The 20,767-nt window shown below is 44.4% G+C and overlaps 1 long non-coding RNA gene and 1 other non-coding gene across 2 annotated transcripts; both read left to right on the top strand.

Moving 5' to 3' along the window:
- Positions 1-1,310: 1,310 nt before the first annotated feature.
- On the top strand, positions 1,311-3,911 carry LOC124698453. Its single transcript, XR_007000967.1, has 3 exons — positions 1,311-1,400; positions 2,247-2,427; positions 2,593-3,911. It is a non-coding gene; the product is annotated as an uncharacterized LOC124698453 (long non-coding RNA).
- Positions 3,912-5,261: 1,350 nt separating this feature from the next.
- TRNAI-AAU lies at positions 5,262-5,335 on the top strand. Its single transcript has one exon. It is a non-coding gene; the product is annotated as a tRNA-Ile (tRNA).
- The last annotated feature ends 15,432 nt before the right edge of the window (positions 5,336-20,767 follow it).

Raw genomic sequence — 20,767 nt, 5'->3', positions numbered from 1 at the left:
TAGCCATTGGTGATATTTCCGAAGTTGATAATCTTTACATGGTATGAAAACATCGGACTCTCGTTATTTGTTTTGTTTGTTCAGACTACAACTACTCAAGCTGATCCAGTTAAAACCTTTAAATAATCGTTGTTTTCAGAACCTTTAAATAGCTGCTATCAGAACCTTTGAATAACAGCTATTTTCAAAATCTTCAAATAACCGACATAGTATGGTTTTGGACCGAAAAAAAGAAAGAAGTCCAAATACCCCCCTAACTTTGAGGATCCGGACGCTAACCACCCTTAACTTTAAACTGGGGCAAATCACCCCCCTAAATATAAAAAACCGGGCAAATTACTCCCCTAGAAACTAATTAGCTGTTTTGTGCCAGGATTTGCATACGTGGACAGGTAAGCCGGATGCACTCTTCCCTTCCTCGAGCCGGACGAACACCTCGTCCCCAAATCACCAGACCACTCCTCGTCTCCACCTCATCCCCAAATCCCGCTGCCAGCCTCCAGCACGCCCCCATGTCCGGCCGGCTGCCTCCAGCACGTCCCCATGTCCGGCCGTGAGCGTCCACCTCGTCCCAAATCTCGCCGCCAGCCTCCACATCGTCCGCCTTGTCCGGTCGCGAGCGTCCACCTCGTCCCGAAATTCCGCCGCTAGCCTCCAGCTCGTCCCCAAGCCCGGCCGTGAGCGTCCTCCTCGTCTCCAAATTCGGCCACCAACCGCCTCCTCCTCCCCAAATCCGACCGCATGGAGGCTGAGGGATCTTAGGTCCTGGGGAGGTGGTACCTGATGCCAGCGATGAAAGAAGCGGCGGAAATCGAAGAAGCGGCGGCGGTGTTGCTGGACCTTGCAGGGGAGGAGAAGCAGCAGCTATTTGCGCCTCGACCCCGGCTGGATATGCAGCGTCTGGGTGTGGAGTGCAGGCGCAGGGGAACCGAGCTAGCAACTGCCTGGATGCAAGGAGAAGTAAATGGCAAGGAAAAGTAGTTTCCAGTGATCAGCTTTTGGTGATGGTTGGAGTGAGTAGGAGTAGTGCAGTTTGTAGGTATGTATTAGGAAAGTACTATCTAATGATCAGCTTTTGGAGATGGTTGAGGTAGATTAGCAGATGAGTAGTGTAGTTAGTAGCATTGCTCATCTCTCTTTTGTGAATGAACCAAAGTTCTACTCTGTAATTAGACTAGCAATGTAAATGTTGTCACCTTTTGGTGTGAATATATGTCACAGCTTTATCCAAATCGATATGTGAGATATAAATTTGGTCATGCTTCATTGGATGTGTGAATATATGTCAGCAGGTTCCTATTCCGGTGGTGATGGCACTGCCAGCAGCGTTTGTGTCGCGGAGATGCCAGCAGCGTCTGTGTCGCTGAGGTCTCCTACAACCATCGGAATTTTTCTATCAGGTACTGTCTATTTACCTTGGACTGCTCAATGTATATACTTCGAATTTGTATATACTGCTCAATGTCTGCTAGTTGGTATTTAGAGGAACTGCATGAAATGTATATACTGTAACTCAATGTATATACTGCGAATTTAGAGGAACTGTAACTCAATGTAAGCTTCATGTATGCTAGTTGGTATTTAGAGGAACTGTAACTCAATGTATGCTTCATGACTCATTACTCTTGTGCAAATGATGATGTGCTAAGGTCAGCAAAAGTAGTTCTTCCTTCATTTCTTCCAAAATATCCCTAATACACTGGAACCAAAGTTGATACTATAATTATTTTTACAAGATATGGATCCTGGCAGCCTGCAACTATATGCCGAGTAAACAAAAAGTCAAGAACAACAGGTGATAGTAGTGGCAAGGAGTGGTTCTGTGGTTGTTTCTTCTGGTTCACGACATGTACCAACTCCGATACCTAAATAATTAACATAGTCCATGGACCAATCAGTTTGTAGGACATAAAGCCTTGTTTGACAATTCCAGAAGTGTGCAGGCCAAACCATGTACCAGGCCTTTGTTTTTGTTTGCTTTCTCTTAGCACTCCTGGCTGCTTTTTTCTGGTGTGCATGCTCCCTAACAACATCTGGGTTACCTGTGCACTTTCTTTTGTTATGGTTTAAACCTCCACATGCCGAGCATTTAATTACGCAACCTTTCCTCGACAATTTATCACCCTTTGGTTTTTCTTGCTCTTCTCTTCTTCTCTCAGTTTGTGGTCGTCCAGGCATTTTTTTTTTCTGCGGTGGAAAAGGCCTAGGATTTGGAGCTAACGGCCATTGAGCTTTGCCCTCTACAGGTTGCAACACATGGCTGTACACCTGCTCATACAGCTCGATATTGTAACAAGGTGCAATAAACTCATCAACCTCTTTTCCAAGACAGTAAATAGCACTGATAGCGTGGCAACAAGGCAATCCAGATAGGTCCCAATATCTGCAGCTGCAAGTTCTTCTGTCCAAGTTGACAGTAAACCTTCTGTGAGTCCCTTCTGCAACCTCAAATCCTTCATCTCCATTGTATAAAACATTGCATATGTTGGATCTCTTGATATTTAACTTCAGTTTCTTGAATATGTTGGGACATATTGTACCATGCCAGTCTTGCGACTTGTAACAAGCTTATTGTTTCTCCTTTCTACACAGCGATGCACATTGTTGTACCTACTGACTTTGAACCACTGTGACCTGCTGGGTACAAGTGATCCATATATTCTCCATGGACAACCGACCCAACTGCATTCCGCAAGAACTCTTGTCCTCTCATCTTTTGGAAATCTCAAATGATGGTGCTCCTTCAATCCATAATTGATAAGTGCTTGTTTGAACTGTCTACTATCAGTGAAGCTTTGCCCAACTTCAAACTCTTTCACCTGAGCACTCTCATCATATACTCTGTGTTTGGTCTTCCTTGTTCTCACTTCTCCATCACTATCTTCATCGAACGAAAGGTCATCATCCGTGTCAAAGCACTCACTTCCCTCTTCTTGTTCTTCTTTAATATTCTCTGGAACAATGATCTCTTCTTTCACTTTAGCCCTGTCCTCTCCAAGCATTTGCCTTCTGACACTCTCCTTCAATTCTTCTACATACTTCCTGTAGAATATGGCCTCATCATCGTCGGCACTACTATCTCCACTGTCTACTTCATGAACATTCTCGTAGTCACTATCTGATCTGTCCTCAGCATCCTCTCCTTCATGTGCACTCTCAATTTGGATTCCTTTGCCTTTGTCCTGCTGATTCATTGGTGCCCTCACAACTGGCATTTTTTTGCTACATTTGGAACAAATTGGTTAAGTAATTGCTGGTCAAGTTGCTCAATTTGCCTCTCATACTCAACTTGGTGCGCATGCTCCAATTTAATCTGTAGTCATGCTCAACTTTCTCATCTTCTATCTGCTCTTTTGTCACTGCTCCTTGCTCCTCAAATCCACCTTCTTCGTCTGAACTAGCAAATGCAGTTTTTTCTGGACTAACTGCAAATATGTCAACATAACCATCTGCAACTCTATTCACATGCCGAACCATGTTTATGACATTTGTGCTGTCAACAAGGCTGCACATGAAATTCAAATTTCTCTCCTTTTCAATCAGTCTCCAACTTAGAGTGGTCTCTTCCAAATCTTCATGAGAAATTGCCATATAATCATGTAGATGCCTCTTGAGGGCTTCTATCGACAGGTTTGTAATGGGCACGGATGAGCAGCCACTCTTTCCTCCAATATAGGCCATGGGGGTGGCGCAAAGACGAAGCAGGAGCGATGCAAGGGTTGAGGATGGGCAATGGCTGGCCGGAGACGCTGCTGTGTAGGCTACGGTTGGGAAAAAAGAGCAAAGGGGAAAACAAGAAAGAAGATATACCGATTTTACGGGATCTATTCTACCAGAGAGGTTGTCTGGTTGTCTCTGATACGCCAAAATCATTTGAAGCTAAACCATAAACCGCTTTTACAGTAAACGTTTTTTTATGGAATATGCTAGAGATACTCTTATCATGTGATATTTGCATTGAGCACCAAGCACCATCGAGTTGGCACCCACACTCGTTAGATGTAATGGGACTAACATAGAAACCTAGAAGTATATATACTTTCACAGCATGGATTTTTAGCAAATGCATAAGAAGAGCATGGTAAAAACCTCGAAATAGGCTTTCGCCCCGCTATATTAATATAGCACACCACCGATACAACAAAGGATCCATTGCTGGGGCAAACAACACAAAGCAAGCCCAAAAGAAAACATAAAAGAAAGAGAAGAGAAACTAATGCCGAAGGGGTCGGATCAACGAAAACGGAGATGCCTCGCAACCGCTGCGCCCGCCGGATAATTCCCACCATGCTCCTAGCACTCTGAAGTTCCGCGTACCAAGCAACACCTTCAAGAAGGGGTGCGACGACGACGCCACTGCTGCCTGGAGAAGTCCTAGGGTTTCCCCCAGTACGCGCAAGGACAAGGAAACATGGCTTCACCCAACGCCCTTCAAGAAGGAAGAATGGCGCCCGCGGGCGTCACCGCGTCGGTGCCGGCAAAGCCGACAGGGATTTCTCCCGACCCTCGCAACCTCGCCTTGGACACTCCATCGTGCTCCACCACACTCGCTACCCGCCACCATGCGCCATCACGGCCTTGCAAGCACTACCGCTGTCTCACCGTGGCCAACGAAGCGGGGTCATCACGAACATGACGAGCCAATCAGGAGCGAGAGGCAGCATGTCAGCAGCCACGCCGGAGGTACCACCTCCACCGCCACCTGCGGACACCGACCGGACGCGGCGACCGGAACACACCAGGCCCACCTGCCCCGGCCGAGCCCGAGCGGGCTCGTGAAGTTCCTGTCTATGCGTTGCAGTGTACGCCCGCCGACATCGCCACCCCGAGCTCCGGCCTTCCCTCCATCCGCCTAGAGGAGCAACGCAAGGCAGGGAGCCGGCCCGCCCGAACCCAGATGGGGCCCAAAGGGCCCAGATCTGGGCCAGGCAGGTGGAGCCCCGAGCCACCGCGTCGCCCTGCGGCCAAGGAGCCACGCCTCCGCCTCGTTGCCACCCGCCTCTTAGCATGGTGAAAACAACACTTGCAAAGGTGTTTTGGTTTGTAAATTTTGTGCCAATGGGATTTTTTTTTTTATTGGTGGTTTGATACATTGGCATTTGAGGTGAGAACAAAGATGCTGACATAAGGAGTGCACCACCAAATCTCATGCTTAGCGTTACACGTTTGATAATTCTCAACTTCACCTTATCTCTTTTTCCTAGGTTTGAGTTTACGCACTAATTTGATATATAAGGTCCAATATATTGTATGATCGCAAAGGCCTATTAGCTCAGCTGGTTAGAGCGTCGTGCTAATAACGCGAAGGTCGCAGGTTCGAGACCTGCATGGGCCAATGATTTTTGAATTCGTGTCCCACATTTTTTTATTTTCTTCCGAAACTGCCCCATTGCCCGTTCTTTGTTTGCCTGAAATGTAGGTGCTCTTTCCGCGTTCCTTGTTTGCCTGAAATGTAGGTACTCTGTTATTTTCCAAAAGCTCGCTGGCGTAGTTGTTTACACTCATTTCTTATTTTCATTTTTAGATATGTAAAAATATGTCAGAGATTTATCTGAATTTGAATGAAAATAAAATTGGTGAGCAGTACTATTTAATGAAATGATGGGTCCCTCCTCCCAGCCGCCCCCTTCCTCCTCCCGGGTCGCCCATGTGGGGGCGGCTCTGGAGGGCACCATCCTCAGCACAAGACCTCCCTCCCATGACTTCCTTGGTCACTACTAGCACCGGTGGTGGTGGCGGCGCCCGTCCGCTTTGGCGAACGACTAGGAGGCGCATCGCGTTGATCCTCTTCGCGCGGAGGTGAAGCTCCAGTGGGTGCGCTGTGGTGGCACTCTCAGCGACGGACGCATGTGATGGGTTGGCGATATCCTCTTTTTTTACCTCTCACCATTTTCTTGTAACCCTCTCTAGTGCGTCCGAAGCAAAAACTATTGTAAAACTAGATGACCTGTTGCGCTATCGTGCAATGACGGAGGCTAATCATAGGGTTTCACTTATTTTAGTACCGAAGGTTGGAGCAGAGCTCTTCCATCGAGTACAATAGTATCCGACGTGCGTGTTATCGCATTACTCGACGACCCTTGTACTTTCATGTGGGTAATGCTCTCGATATCTCTTCCACTTTCCTTTGCGTAATCCACTTGCTATCACAGGAATATTATGGTTAAGTGGTTGCGATTTCTTATTTCATCACTTGCACATTTGTCTTCCATCGCAATGTTTAAGTGTACATATGCACGGCATTTTAATAACTTTCAAATAATACCCGTTGCGCTATCGCGCAAATGGCGGAGACTAACCATAGGGTTTGGCTTATTTTAGTACCGAGGGTTGGAGCAGAGCTCTTGCATCGAGTACAATAGTATCCGACGGGCGTGTTACCGCGTTGCTCATCGTAACCGTTTGTTTATTTCAATACCGGAGGCTCGGGAGCGTGTAGCTCTTTCGATGGCCATCCCATGGTGAGCTATAGTAGTATTCAGCGTGTTTCGTTGGAGGAAACGCCCTCGACGGCCCTTGTACTCTCATTTGGGTAATGCTCTCGATGTCTCTTCCACTTTCCTTTAGGTAATGCAGTTGCCATCACCGGAAAGTGGCTGCGATTTCTTATTTCGTTACTTGCACATTTGTCTCTCATCGCAATGTTTAAGTGTACCTATGCACGGCGTTTTAATAAGTTTGAAATAATTTCTAGGAATAGACGCTGCTTTAATAAGTTGCCCACGTACTCTCAGAAAAAAAAATCGCTTACGCGCACGCAGTTTGGTGTCACTATTCGCTCCCTCTAGATAGATAACGGTTCCGAGTTCCTCAACAAGACTGTTGATAATCTCCTCACCACCCACGGCACCGCCCTGCGACTATTATGCCCATGCACTTCCCAGCAGAACAGTAAAGTTGAGCGTGCCATTCGTACCATTAATGATACTATGCGCACCCTTATGTTCCAGGCTCACATTCCAGCTCCTCTCTCGGCCGACGCTCTGGCTACTGCCACATACCTGCTTAATCGTTGTCCTAGTACAACCATAAAGTCCCATGTTCCGTACACATGCCTCCACGGTCGTTCTCCCTCATACATTGATCTTCGTGTCTTCGGTTGTCTTTGTTATCCTAAAATCGCGTCCACTGCTCCTAGTGCTCGTTCCATGGCATGTGTCTTTCTTGGGTATCCCTCTAACCATCGGAGTTACCGCTGCTTTAACCCTGTCACTGGAAGAATACTCGTCTCGCGACATGTTGTCTTCGATGAGAAGGTTTTTCCTGTTCAGCATGCAACTTCGTCATCCGCGCTTGCGCCTCCTGCGCCGCGCGGACTCGACGACCTCTTCGGCACGCCGCCCGTGCCGCCAACGCGAGCTCTTGCACCGGCCCCGCGCACCCTAGCACCAGCCCCAAGTGCGCCCGCCCTGGCCTCGAGCGTCCCGCCTCGACACCGCCTCGCCCAGCCGGGTCCTCTGCCGCGGCAGAGAATTAGGCGTTTCCTCTGCCGCGGCAGGCTGCCACGGCAGGAATTCCGGCAGTTTGTCTGCCGCGGCAGGCAGCCACAACAGGAACTCCTGCCGCACCTCGCGCTCGGCCCGCCGCCGCATGCCCTGCCCCTGCCACAGCTGCTGCTGCCGCCGCCCCGACGGCCTCCTTGAGTGGGGCCTCCGACCTTCGGCCTACGCTCGTCTCCTCCCAATCTTGTCGCGAGGGGGAGGATGCCGGCGCTCTATGGTGCAATTTCAGGAAATCATAGCCGCAAAATAGCACATAACCATAAGTTTTAATCGGCTAATGTTAGGTCTTTGAGACCCCTTCGACCTGGTGCTCCCCGGCACAAATGGCAAAAGGCAATATTCAAGCCATGTGTAATAATATAATATATCCGATGCACGGGGAGGCTTCTTTTATGGTGTCGGTCACAGAATCTAATTATGGGCAAGTTTAACCGAATAAAAGCCATGATCAGGTTACAAAATCATAAACCAAACACCTTGTTAGCATCCAGATGCGTGGTGGCCATCTACATTAACACATTACCGCAAGTTGGATATAAAACCATTGAACACTAAATGATACATAGCCCAAATACAACTTCAAGAATGAAACAAATTACATAACGATTATAGTCAATTTCCCGCTTTTTTACAAAAAAATTGTACAGAAGAACTATAATTCCATTAACCACAGGCCCAGTAGCTGGCCACCCTAACTGATACAGAGTCAGCAATACTCTGAAGTTGCTGGCTCCCATAGGTATTTGCATATAAACTGCGCAGCCAGCTGTGGGGCAAAATGAACACCTTGAAAATAATCAACGGCAGAAAGACTTCGCATCACTCCAAGCTCAGCTCCTAAGCGGGCGTATCAGGAACCAGGAATCAAAAGTTTCAATTTCAACATGGAGCATTTCCCAGCTCACCAGTCTTCATGCCGTGGAGATGGGTTTCTGTTCTCTTTGCAGTGCCCTGCTTGATATTTGATGAGAAAAACCATACATGAATCTGAAAAATGTTTTGAAACTGGAATTAAGAAAGGTGCACGGGACTGCATGATAATTCACTGCCTATATTCTCGAAAACATAATTCATTGCCTGAGCTTGATGCATGTTTCATACGGTAGTGGCTGTTAAATTATTATGAGAGTGATTGTAAAGGGGTATTTCCTCTTTTCTTCTTAAATGCATTGCCGAGCAAGAGATTTTACTGACAAAGAAAAGCAGAGACTTGACTCACAAGTTATCATGACAATGCAACTACTTGGAAGGCAATGTAAACCTTCTTGGTTAGATAGCCATAATACTGGAAAATACTACATATATGCTAAATAGTAAAAAACTCGCGAACGCAAAATAATAAATCACCATGACCTCTCGTCGCCATACAAGTGTAGAAACATATGCCTCCTAAAGAAGCTAGTCATTCAACGCAAAAAATTTAAGGCATCCCACCGTTGCAAAATATTTCAGCATTACTGGAGGCTCTAAAGGGAAGACAATAGATCTTCCCTTTGCAAAAAAAAAAAAATACAATTGAGAGAATACCAGACTAACCTGCACCATTATGGGTTAGACCGTCAAACGAAGAATATCCTCAGTTCCAAGCCTCGGTGATGGAAATGGCTCACCAGAACTTAGGAGCTTTGACCTAGCCATGGAAAGTCATGTCAATGTCCTAAGCACTGCGTGCAGCCACCTCCTCCAGCCCGGTGGCTTCCCTTCCTAATTAAAAACATAGAGGATAAATCAAATGCTAATACTCCCTCCGGTTCATATTAATTGACTCTAATATGGATGTATCTAGAACTAAAATGTGTCTAGATACATCCATATTGAAGTCAATTAATATGAATCAGAGGGAGTAGATGAAGCTCTCTAGTCTTCTTCTAGCCCATGAACCAACGTACTGAACTAAAACCATAGAGAATAAATGAAATGCCAGTAGATGAAGCTCCCTTTTCTTCAAGGCCATAATTCATTATATCAGGGCACAACCACATGAAGTGAAAATCAAATGCTAATACTCCCTCCGGTTCATATTAATTGACTCTAATATGGATGTATCTAGAACTAAAATGTGTCTAGATACATCCATATTGAAGTCAATTAATATGAATCGGAGGGAGTAGATGAAGCTCTCTAGTCTTCTTCTAGCCCATGAACCAACGTACTGAACTAAAACCATAGAGAATAAATGAAATGCCAGTAGATGAAGCTCCCTTTTCTTCAAGGCCATAATTCATTATATCAGGGCACAACCACATGAAGTGAAAATCGATGTTGGGGATACTGAAATAGCAGTTGAGTAAAGTAAAATTAAGCAAGTGCAAGGAAGAAAACATCATGGAACTAAGGAACCTTCCAGAGAAGCTGCAATGCACAGACAGATAGGGCTGCAAGATTCGAAGCGAAACAAGCAGAACAACAAAGTAGAATTAGTAGGCAGACATTCAAAGCACAAGGAAAGAAAGCACGAATAACACAAATGAAATAAGACCAGCCAGATCGTACAAGCATAAATGAATGTGGAAGAAGCGTAGGAGCAACAGACACGCAGTCCAAGGAAAACAGAAGATTCTACTGAAATAATTAAGAGTAAGAAGAAGGAAAAGAATGGCAAGATAATGCTGCAGAGAAGCAAGGCAAACTCCACCTCAGCTAAGTGCCAGTAGCAGCAAGAAACAACCCAAGATACATTGAGAAGAGAGGCATATATAGCAGTAGCAGCAGCTCCATGCACAGGCAGTGAGGCGGAGACCGCTCCAGCCCGCACCATCTTGGACATGGACTGTAGTATATATGTATATGTCAGATGCAAAAAAGTTGAGAAGAACATAATTGAACTCTAAAATTAATTATTCCTTTAGTCCAGACTCTCTAGTTTCCATTCATCAGTTGTCGTTTTCGTAATTGAACTCAGATCAACTATTACATACTAAAGGGATTTACTGAAAGAATAGGTAAAATGGTAAATATACCAGTCAATGATACTGTCTACTGGCTACAACATCTAATGTGGAGACGTTCAAATAAGACATCTATGGTGACAGTCATTGCAGAGCCTTGTACAAAACTAACCAGTAATATATGATATTAAGGATTGCCTATTTCATACCTTTCTTCATATTTTTCACCATTCTTAAGTGTCTCGTCTGAACCCAAAGGCTGTAAACAATTTCACCATGTTAGTTCTTCAGTTTTAAGCAGATAAATTAACACATATTATGATCTATGCCACAGAAATAGTTTCAGTAGAAGTCATGAAGTTAACAAAATAGCCTGTAAGTTTTCTGTATGTAGGTTGCCATCACTTCAATATTGCTGGCGTGTGAGGGTTCTGAGCCATGTACCACAGAATATTTCTCAGACAGTGATGATATTTATGGCATTGTCCTCATCTAAAATAGATTAATACCAGATTTCCCATCGTAGTCGCGAGATACAGCTGCTATGCTCAATAAATAAATAAAGTCTGGCAACCTATCACCGTCATTTCTGATGTATTACTTCAAATTGCAATATCAAGCAATACCGAACTTAAGAGTGTAAAGCTTGTTTCTACTCACCTTAATTTTCCATCTCACTTTATGGCTAGAGTACACATATATAGATCGGCTACACTAAATAATTTCATTTTATTTTTATTTCTATGATTATCTCCCTTGGCAAACAAAGTGTTTGGTTGCTGAATGCCTTAGCATTGGACTGAACAAAACTTACTACTTCGAGGATTGATTGTCTAGAAGATTGCATTCTTTTCATTGAAGGAGAACAAACATATCCGTATGATGTTTGTTTCACATATAAAGGGCATGATCGATCGGAACAATCATCTAACATACAAGCACAATAATCTGATTTCTAGAGACCATAAGTTCCACCAAAGAATTATTAACCGTGGCATGCACTTTACGATGGTATATCATGGAAATCTTATACCTATTGTTTAAAAGATGAGAGTGAGATAACAAGTCTTGCCATCACGAGAACTGGAACGAATCATCTTACCTCGACTTCCTACCAAGGATCTCTTCTTTTATGGCCCTAGACCTAGCACTTCTTTGCACCCCATAGATTATTGAAGCCATCCTAAGAAGCCATGTGAGAATTAATGTCCGACGTAATTTGATGATGTGGTTGCCATTCCGACGTAAAAAGAAACAATCAGCCAAAACCAGGTCATAAAGCAGTGCAACACCAAGTGAAAGCATATCGTAAAATTTTGTACATCAAGAACGGCATACCAGGAGATGTATATAGCAGAACATGGAGCCAATGGAAAGCACTACATGGATCTGCACAAAAAATACAGTAACAACCCCCACCTTAATAATGGAAAGCAACCACCAAATACTACCATGACATGTAAAGGAGGAGAGGTAAATTACCTTGATTAAGGCCATACATGCCACAACTAAAGCAAACCGCTTGAATTATATCTATGTAGTTCTCATAGGCACTTAGGTAGAACAAAAAAATCCTAGAACAATTAGCATCAATCTACAGGAGCCAAAAAAAAGAGGATACCAAGAATAAAAGGAAAATGAAGAGAGTTCTCACATATTAAGCCATTTACAAAACTATCTCATTGCAGTGAATGTCCCAAAGCTCGTTCATTGGCAAATCCTAGATAAGAAAGCATTAACAATTATTTTCACAAGTTCTTCAAATTAGGGTGTATTATTTTGAATCCTATTTGTTGTTCTGATACATCCCGAGCTGAGTTGATATTATCATTCTTCTTCCCAACTTTGATCTGATTTAAAAGGATGGACATAAACGAAGACCAACAACATGTGCTTCTCTAGAACAAATCAATCCCTATGAAGTCATTTAGTTCTCGCACGGATTTTTTAACAAAAGAAATAGTAGGATAAGAAACTATTTAATGCCTACGTAGGAAAATCTAAAGAAAAATCAAACAAAAATCATAAAACTAAACAAGTGCATTGGTTTCATCTTGTCAAGTAGGCCATCCAACTGAAACTCTACTGGGCTGCATATTAAGAAATTCCAACATAATTTTAGTACAAATACACAACTACTTCAAGCTCACTGTGATAATATGTATAACCAAACTGGTCCATTACAGATTGATACTCTTAGGAATTAAGAGTAGATGTAGGATGTCTGAACAATTATTCCCAAAGCAAATTAATGGATCATTTTCTTATCAATTTAACTATCTTCAACAGATACCATTAGTGTTCAAGTGCAGAAATAAGCACAGCAGGTTTACGAGAACTACTTTTACCGCAGTTCCTACACACACTGCAGTGAATAATTTGAGCAGCATATGGACAGAACTAAAAGTTTGTTCAAGGGAATGAACTCTTTGGGCTCATGGTGATGAGGAAGCGGTTGGACTTCTTCACTGTCATCCATGTACCATGCTTGGATGACCTCCTCCTTGCCATCCTAATTTAGTAATGGTCACTTCAGCAATATATTCAGAAAATCCCATTTACTTAATCACCAAAAAATAGATTAAACTTGACGAATTATTTCAGAGAAGCATATGTAGTTTAGTTGCCTATATTCAAGTTTCAGCAAAAGAATCAAGGTCCAACATCCAAGGAACTAGGAGAAGAGATGCCACTGCCTGCAGGTATAAAAGAAATTCCAGTTGAGTCAAGAATTAAAACAAACATGTTGTGGGAAACCAGAGTGAGACCACCTCATCTTAGCAAGAAGAAACCAGATCCTGAGATTAAAAAAAGAACAAATTCACAAAGTAACTAACCATTAAGAAATAGAGAGAAGGGGAGGTACCGATTGCCTACCTTCCCGCTGACCACCTCGCCTGGCCGATAGGGAGGAAGAAGCTGGCGCCGGCCGTGTAAACACAAATACTTTCAGGTAATTATCCCACCAAGCAAACATGTGCAGACATGTGCAGACATTGCATCAGACCTTAAATAATAATTAATCTGCAAGTATGATAGCAAGAAATGGTTTAAAAAAAACCTAGCATAAAGGAGCCAAAGCACGAAATATATTCCAAAGCAGGATATAAAAATATGTAACAACCACTTGTGCCAAATGTAAAATATATAACAGCCACTTCTCCATTCTGATCTCCATGGATCCACAAGAATAAGTAGGTTAAATTCTAGGGTACACCGAAAGAAGCAGAAAATAAAAGTGCCCTACAATTTCTGTCCAGTCAATTAAACTGTATCTCTTCTCAACTGAAAAGGAATGCTACTGCCAGGCTACAATTCGACTATATTTCTAAAAGATGTAGCATTCTTCTACAAAATGCATTTTCAAAAATTAAAAAAGAAAGACACAAAATCTTTGTTTGTTGTGGATAAGAGAAGAGCATAAATGCACAACATATACTGCAACCTATGTGTATTCTTCTATCTGACCATAATAAGATCCTTACAAAACCATGTTAGCAACCATGGGTTGGAGAAACAATCATACAACGAACACCGAGGTTGTGCATAGCAGGTTTAAAACTGTAGGGTTGAAGCCGAAGCGAGTAGGCAAAAGAGAGATATGAAAGAGTTAAAATACTAATAATTAGATGGATAAGTGAAGATCATCTACTATAAATGGTGATAATCCTATGACACAACCAGGAAAGTTTCAGGTAATAATCCGATGATCCCAAGGGATTGAAACCCTCCGGTTCGAGCCTACAAATTAACAAAAAGATGCATTCTCCAAATTTAATAAATCAATTAAATACCTGTGCAATTAGCACAACTAATGAAACTGTAAGGATTAAGCAGTCCATACCTGAAGTAAGTTGTTGACCCTCTCTAGTGGCGCTACCGCAATCTTTGCAAATGCACCAGCATCATCTTCAACAATAAGCTTCTTAGCATAGATCAGTCATTGTAATTCCAGCAGATTCACCTGTGTGGCTGTTGAGGCTGAATAAAATGCCACAACCAAGTATGTCAGAAATAATATACAATGCAGTATAGCTAGCGTCAAATTAGGGAAGTCAAACTAAGAAGTGAAGCCAGAAACATACTTGTACCATACAATAGAAGCAGACCAAGGAAAATAACCTGATGACCCCAGAGATGGAGCATATACGGCCCCAATTCCAACACTATCATCTTCACTGAAAACTCATTTTAGTGTTCAGAGCAAAAAATTATAGAGAAAGTGATGCAAACATTGTAGATTAACTGCACGGTGCTGCTTATGTGCAAGTACACAATAACTGATAGCATAATCAGCAAGTTGGTACGAAGAAGATACAATACGTGACATTACATAGTTGATGTGACATACTTTATGACAGACCAAGGGGCATTAGCAGTTGCGTGCCTAAGTGAAATGTACACCAAAACAAACATAGCCACCGGCGTTGTGCCTCCCCCTCCCAGCTCCCCATAGGTCTTGATTTTTTCTCTGTTTTTGCCTCTTTAGCCTCTTCTCATCGTCTCCTACTACTCTGGCTTATGCAAATGCTCTGATCAGTGATACAGTGCCAGCATCAAGATCGAATTCATGTCCCTATGCAACTGAAGCAAAAGAGCACTGGAATGGAGTGCAGCTTGTCCTCATGTTCAAACTATTAGGTAATCAAGCAATAACTTAATCAACTATCGATGTCTCATTTAATGCTCTAATTTCTTTAACGTATACCTAGCTAGATTCAGTACAAATTTCTGAAAGTTCTATGGTACAATTTCCAGTCATATTGAATATTTCAAAGAATTTAATGCAGTATTACTGATGGCAAAGGGATTATGAAAAATTAAATACATCACAAGAAAATAGAAGAACTCCATACCCACTTCAGTTTCGCGATAACATGATTCCCTGTCAGGTTGTTGAGGGAAAGCTTCGAGTTAACCGGTACAGTAGCCTACACGAAGTAAAAATCTATTAGGAAGTGGATCACGATGTCATGTTTTACTGCAGATGGAAAGATGTGACTGCGACATATGAACATTTCATTATGTTGACTTCTTCATTATAAGTAAATTCCATTTATCAACTCTGGTATTTTTCCACACAAACTACATACCAAGAAACATTGTTTTCCATGTGGAGGGAGGAGGGGGAAGAAAACCTGAGCGAACCCGCGTCTCCTAGGCATGTCGGCGAGCCTCCACCACTGCCTTCAGGAGCGGAAGAATTGGGGGAGGAGGAGAGGAGGTGGCCTCCACCACCACCTATATCACCTCCGTTGCAGCCCTCGCGCCCTGGCCGGCTGTGGACGATCTTCTCGAGCTCGCAGCGCCGGGCAGCCGCCACTCTCCGCGTTGATGGCGTCCTCCTCCATGAACGCTCCTCCGGGCCACCATCGCGGCCGTCCCCATCCGGTTGCCGCATCCGGCCGACCCCATCGCTCGCCGCTGCCGCGTCCAACCGCCCTCGTGCGATCCCTTGGTCCTTGCCGCCGATGTGGCCGCGTCAAGGCACCCCCGTCGCTCGGTAACCGGCGGTGACTGGCGCTCCACGCAGCAGCGCCCCGCGGCCGTTCTCCGGCGGCGCCCAAGTTCACGTCGGCTGCGTCCTGCTTGGGAGGTTGAGAAGAGGCGGCGCGGGTTGGGGGAGGAGGAAGGAGGTGAATGATTGGAGGATGGGAGCGGAGGTGGGGGACGGCATTTCTCGATCTAGGTTTTCACCTCACGCGCGTAGGGAAATGACGACGATGAAAGGTACGCAAACGAGCACCCAAGCTGCCTCCGTTGCTGCCTCTGCCTGTCGGTCCCTCACGAGGCTGGTCCCAGCCGTCACTGACTCATTCAAAGAGACCACCGGTGCAAAACAAAACTACTACATCCGACGGTTGCTATGAAAAGTGGGACTCAAAAATTACTGTTGCATGTGGATTGGACGACCCAGATTTGTTTGCCCCTTCAGACCCCCTGGTTGAGAGGGTAGTCTTTGAACATTTATAGAAGTAATTGGCGAGCAGTACTATTTAACGAAATGATGGGTCCCTCCTCCCAGCCGCCCCCTCCATCCTCCCGGGTCGCCCATGTGGGGGCGGCTCTGGAGGGCACCATCCTCAGCACAAGACCTCCCTCCCGTGACTTCCTTGGCCACTACCAGCACCGGTGGTGGTGGCGGCGCCCGTCCGCTTTGGCGGACGGCTAGGAGGCGCATCACGTTGATCCTCTTCGCGCGGAGGTGAAGCTCCAGTGGGTGCGCTGTGGTGGCACTCTCAGCGACGGACGCATGTGATGGGTTGGCTATATCCTCTTTTTTTTACCTCTCACCATTTTCTTGTAACCCTCTCTAGTGCGTCCGAAGCAAAAAACTATTGTAAATGAACCAGCATTAGCGAAATCACGACCACTGGCTAAAGAACCACCACTAACCAAAGCACCACCAAACTCCTGCCTTCTCTGTTGCACGATGTCAATTTTTTTGAACTCCCGAAACTCTCTATCCAACGCTTCCATCCCACTCGGATCCATCATCATGATCTGGTTCCCGTCAGCCATGATGTCGACCCTCACCTTGTTCGTCTTGAGAGGATTTTTCGCTCCTCGTAGGCGTCCTTGCATTTCTCGTCTTCTTGGATTTCATGCCACTTTGCCTCCTTTTGTTATTGCTTATTCTTGCCATCACCATTTTGGCGTCCAATTATTTAGCCATAAATGTTTTCATTGACTTCATCAACTCATAGTTGCTCTCTAAAGCTTGTGGCTTCGACTTTAATTTTCAACTTATCCTTCTCCATCTTCCTTCCATCATATTTTTGATCCCTCAATCTCCAATTCTCACTATGTTTAAGCAGTTTCCAACAATGTTGGATCACAAATAGTTTTCCTTCGGATGCTGACATTTGCTTGTACCTTTCAAGTGCAATAATGCAATCATACATTCAAAAGTTGCAAGTGTGAGCACATTCATAGTAAACAACATCACAAATATTTGAGACATATTGACATAAACACTAAATTTACGTAGTCACCAATAATGCCACCACTTGGAGGTGCATTCCTTGCTTAATCCAAACAACCACCCGAATGACTACAACATTGCTTGATCACATCATGATGGCGTTGGAGTGATCTCAATGTGTGGCTTGATTAGGTCATCTGACTAAACTTGTCCTCGATTCGTGGCCAATATTTGTTGCTGGCAACCGAATCGAGTTACACGCCATCTCATTCCCTCTTCAAAGCAATGTCAATCTATGTGTAGTTTCACTTCTCTTTCTCTCCCACTCGGCTGCGAAGCATCAAACACCTCCTCAATCTCTTCCACTACATTCTCACCAACATCCTCGACTTTTGCTTCCATGATTACAAGTTCACATACAATGTAGTTATTCGATTCAAATTGAAGCTACACAATTGAAAAACCAAAGGAAATAAGAGTATGATCCAATTCGACACACATTTAGAGAAAGAGCAAAATTTTACCTCTTTGACGTTTCCTTGAACACATGCTGGGCACCGACGTTGTCAGGCATCCCTGTCGATGTAGGTAGTGGACAAAATGTAGGCCCTTGGTCCATTGTTGCCTTCTTCGGCTTCTTGGGCCAGTAGATAACGATTTCGATCGGGCTTGTCCTTGAGACGACCACCGCCGTAGCCGAGAGGGATCCCGAAGGACAAGACAACCGACTCCTTGGAGAGGGTGGTTTTCCTCCATTTCCGCTTCGTTGTGATGGTGTAAGGATTGGTGGCACAACGAGCCTCTAGTTGCGGGAGGCGCAAAATCTCGGGGAGGCTACGATTGGGGTAGCGCGTGAGCGGGAAAGTTGGGGCTACGAGATTGTATTTGGGATTTCGCGACCCATTTTCTGCACTCTTACAAAAATTTTGAGCACCATTTTAGGGTATTGTGGTGACCCTGCATACCGCTGCACATTGTAGTATGCCAGTCGTTGATATAACATTCACGAAGTACCAATTCGCAAATATTACATCCCTCAGAGTAGTACAACAGAACATAGCTGGTCCATAACTCATTCATGCATTATTACAAACCAAATATATACATCATCTTGGAGCTCCTACTGGGTCCAGAGAGGAATACTCCTGGTTTCGAGGTGAACCCGGCTTAGCTTACAATATAGAAGTTTTAGCAGGTTATACATTTATTCTCCTCGAGCAGCTAAGTACTAAAGTGTTCATGCTGCTCGGATACTACTACTACAATACTAGCCTATGCTTGTTCTCCTTCGGAACCCTCCCCGGCTCCGTAGACGATGAGGTAATCCACTCCCTCTACCCCTCCGGAGAGGTCTGGCTCTTCATAGCAGATCCCATCTGCTCCTTCTTGGCCATCGGCGTCCTCCTCAAGATGATTCAGGCAATCTAAGCAGGGGATTTAAGAGTGGTATGAGTACAAGCGTACTCAACAAGTTCATATTAGGAAAGGGGTGTTTAATGCACTAGCTACGATATTAGACCATAAAGAATAATACCAATGCATGTTTTAATAATCATTTCTTCAAAAGATTGCTTTTATTAAGAAGAACTATGTCCGTCAGTCTTCACCAGTTTACTAGAACTTCATGGAGTTCCTTTCCGGCAGTGTTCGTAGTTCCAAAACCCGGAACAGGGAGTGACATGTCACGATTCATTACACTCTGCAGAGGTGTGTTGCTTTACCCATAAGACATCTTAACCTTGGTGCCAACCGGACAGCTTTCCCGTCCACACTTCCATTGGTGTGAGGCCCGGTATAAGGTCTTAGCCAATTATACTCCTCCGCTACCTTGCACACCCACCCTTTGTTGCAATCCCCGACCCTAGGTCCACGCCGGTGAATTTATACCAATAATGGATAGCCCCCGACCACGACGACAATTTAGGGCTATCTACCATAAATTCCTTCGTCGGTAGATGCAACCCATCATAGACCGCATTACCGTGGGGACTTAGGGCTCCCCAACCACTCCACTTGTCCCTCGGGATCCAAGTGACTACGGTAAGCGCATCCGTTGATGTACAAGAGGTGGAAGTACAATTGACTACTCCGTCCCACTCCAGATCTTATTGTTAACACGAGTTTTACGGCACAAGAATCACTGGACGACACTTGTTGTTTAATCCTAGATGGATATAAACCCTTTGCAATGGAACCTCCACCATATCAACACATACCATGGTTCCATTGCCCACCACATAGTCATATTCATAGTTATGAAAGTAGTACTTTTGCTTTTCATGCAAGAGTGATAAGTATAGTACTTTCCAAGTAATTTGGTAAAAATACTGAAATGACATGAGCAAGCGATGAACTTGCCTGAAGACTGCAAAGTGTTGCAGTTCGATGGTGTGGACTGACCCTTGTCCTCTGTTGCTGAAAGATAGCATCATTGTCCGATAAGGGCAATGATTAAAGAAGCAATTATGCATGCTTTCAGCTTTTAAGGTTTGTTCCCCCCTTCCCGATGCTTTATTATTTCATGTAAGAGGTGTTTACTAAGAATAATTTAGGGATACTCTGTTTAAGGTAAAATACTACCTTGAAATGTTACCAAGGTGTTTTTAAAGTCCAAAAGGTGTCATGGACTTATTTTTATCATTAAAAATATGAGGATTATTTTTAATGATTATAATATTCATTAAATTATGACTTAATTTTATTTGTCTCAAAAATTCCATTTCGTATTTTATTATGATAAATAATTTTATGCTGAGTGGTTTTCATATTGTTATTTTTTTAGAGTTATATTTATTTTATAAAATTCTGGGAAAGTTCTGGTTAAATGGTCATTTTGGAAATGACCAAAATGCCCTCGGGTCCCATCTGTCAGGCGGCCCGAGCTGGTTAGGTTGGACCAGCCCCTTGGGCTCGGGCCAACCGACCCAGTCGCTCGCGTCGCCTCCTTCCTCCTTCCTCCTAACCCTAATCCCCTCGCACGCTCCTGCGACCCGTGGTCGCCGCCTCCGTTGCCGCTTTGTTCTGGCCGCCTCCGGCCATCTCCGGCGACGAGATCGGTCACATCTGGCTCACCTCTCGACGCGCGCACCTGGTGGTCCGCGTCGATCTATGATTGGAGGTCGCCTCCGTTCGCCCCCAACCCTACTACATCTAGGGTTGCATGGGTTCGCGGCGATTCGCCGCTCGCCGGCGTCCCTGGCGTTGCGGTGCTTGCTGATACGTCTCCAACGTATTTGTAATTTCTGATGTTCCATGCTAGTTTTATGACAATACCTACATGTTTTGCTCACACTTGATAATGATTTTATGCATTTTCCGGGACTAACCTATTAACAAGATGCCGAGGTGCCAGTTCCTATTTTCTGCTATGTTTGGTTCCAGAAAAGCTGTTCGGGCAATATTCTCGGAATTCGACGAAACAAAAGCCAAACCTTCTATTTCTCCGAGGGACA

The sequence above is a fragment of the Lolium rigidum genome, chromosome 3 (assembly GCF_022539505.1).
Source record: "Lolium rigidum isolate FL_2022 chromosome 3, APGP_CSIRO_Lrig_0.1, whole genome shotgun sequence".
Lineage (NCBI taxonomy): Eukaryota > Viridiplantae > Streptophyta > Magnoliopsida > Poales > Poaceae > Lolium > Lolium rigidum.
This window is presented reverse-complemented; position numbering and strand designations above follow the sequence as displayed.